Below are 2,525 nucleotides of genomic sequence, written 5' to 3' on the forward strand. Positions count from 1 at the left end.
GGTTTGTTTTGTTCGGTTTTTTCAATCAATTCAAAAAAATACTACCATACTATTTCACAAAGTCTTATATATTAAAATCGACAAACACAAATACACAATTGAAATCAGCAATCCAGTGTCACTCATATTCTCACTTGAACTGACATCAAACTTATTAAACAAATACATTAAACAACAAAATTAAGTTACAAGCAATTTCAAAATCAAGATCTTGTTTACAAAATCAAGCAATTTACAAAATCATTAACCAACCAGCAACAATACCAACAATAAAGTAATTCAACAAAAGTAATTCATCAATAATACAATATGAGGTAATCTAATACTTCAAATCTGCTTCTATTTTCTCATTATTAAAACTTATCTTACCATACTGATTTCAATCTAACCCTATCAAGATCCAAAACCTCCAACACTTGATAAATCATACTAAATCACTTCAAAACTCAAAAGTAATTCAGTTTCAGTAATTCAACAGAACAGCAAAACAAAACAAAACAAAAGCAGTTTCAGTAATTCAACAGAACAACCAGCAAGGCAGCAACAATAAAATAAACAAGTCAACAACTAGCAGCAATCCATCAGTGGCGATTGACTTATTGAACTTAAATTAGTTAAATTACTTTATTAGTTAACTCGCTGGCGGCGCTGGATGCTGTTGGGAAGAACGTTGTTGCCTGCTGGGTCGGTGCTCGCTGGGAACTGGGAAGAAGGATTTGGTGCTGGTGGCTGGTGGGAATTGGGAAGTGTAAAAGGCTTCGAGAAGAGCCTGAGAGCAGCAAACTGCATAAGCTTCAACTGACATCAAACTGCATAAACAAATACATTGAACAACAAAATAAATTTAGCACCAATTTACAAAATCAAGATCCTGATTACAAAATTAAGCAATTTACAAAATCAAGATCCTGTTTACAAAATCAAGCAATTTACCAAATTATTAAACAACCAGCAACAATACCAACAATAACTTACTATCAACATTCAACAATAAACTGAGCAATAAACTGACCAGCAATAAAATCAATAACTAGCATCCAGCAATACCAAATTATCAAGAGTAAACTGAACAAAAACTGAACAATAAACTGATCTTAATAAACTGAACAATAATTCAATAACCAGCAATAAACAGCAACCAGCAACCAGCAATAACCAGCAATAAACAGCAACCAGCAACAATACCAACAATAAAATAATTCATCAATAATTTAATTCCAAGTTACCAACTTTACCTAACAAACACTCAATATTGACTCGGGCAAACAGCAAACAATAAACAGCAAACAGCAAGTTACCCAACAATGCATCAGTAAACAGCAGATGGTAAACATTACCTGAATCGGTGGCTCGGGCTCCATATTGACATGGGAGGAAGGCTGGGTGGGAGACTGGGAGGTGCTGGGTTGAATTGATGATCGTGGCCAGAACCCAGAAACACTGCTGGCTTGCTGGGTTAGTGGGTGGCGTACTGGGTTGAAGAGGAAGGCTTTGTGGTGGTAGGACTTGGGAGGATCTCTGCTCTGTCCGCGAAGAGGAAGGCTTCGGCGTTGGGATTCGAGGAAGGCTTCGCGGTGGTGGGACTTGAGAGGAATGTGGGTGTCGCAAGTGTGGAGACTCAACGACGTGGGTGGCTGGCTCCATGGCTGGGTGGTGGGTGTGCAGAGGGAGAGATTTGGAGAAGAAAGATCTACTGAATACTGAACTAGGTTTCGATTGGGGATTTGGGGGTTAGGGATGCTGGACGCACACTCGCGCAGCACTGTAGTAGCACTCGTTTCATTCGTTTAGGGGTGGGGGTCTGGGGTTAGTAATTTTTAGGGGTTATTTGCCGAATCGATTTGGTTCGGTTCGGTTAGGGTTTTCAAGGTCAAAACCGAAAACTGAACCGAACCGTAAAAAACAACAAATTTTTTTTTCAGTTATCGATTTGTCCGGTTTTCGGTTATTTCAGTTCGGTTTGTCGGTTTAATTCGGTCCGGATCGGTTTTGAACACCCCTACTAAAAATAGATGTATCGAAACACTCATAAAAACATCTCTAAAAAATCTTTTCTGAGCTACTAGAATAAATGGAACTAGTAACATATTTAATATGAGAATAGAACATGTATAATGAGACCTTAGGATCACTAAAGTCATCAGAGAGTGGTAGTGCTAAGCTACACCAGTAAACTGTGAATCCAGTTAAATCGATTTCCTGTTATTAACTAAAACAGACCAGGTAACTTTATAATATCATTCAAGCATCTTCTAATACTAATATAATAATAATATTATACTATTATCTCTCTTCTCTACTGAATCAAGTTTGGTTTGTCAAACAGAGACTATTTACGAAAACCAGAATCAAAACTCCTAACCGATACAGTTCAAAAGCTAGGTTCTTTGTGATTGTGTTATCGAGCTTGCCTCAGAAGAGGTTCTAGCTTAAGGATGAAATAATGACAATGAGGATTGAGATGCTTGATGATACAGCTGAGGAGTTTCCTTTACTGATCTTCTGGAAAAATCCGTGGCTTTAAA

Source organism: Arachis hypogaea, chromosome 3 (genome assembly GCF_003086295.3).
Source record: "Arachis hypogaea cultivar Tifrunner chromosome 3, arahy.Tifrunner.gnm2.J5K5, whole genome shotgun sequence".
In the NCBI taxonomy this organism is placed as follows: domain Eukaryota; kingdom Viridiplantae; phylum Streptophyta; class Magnoliopsida; order Fabales; family Fabaceae; genus Arachis; species Arachis hypogaea.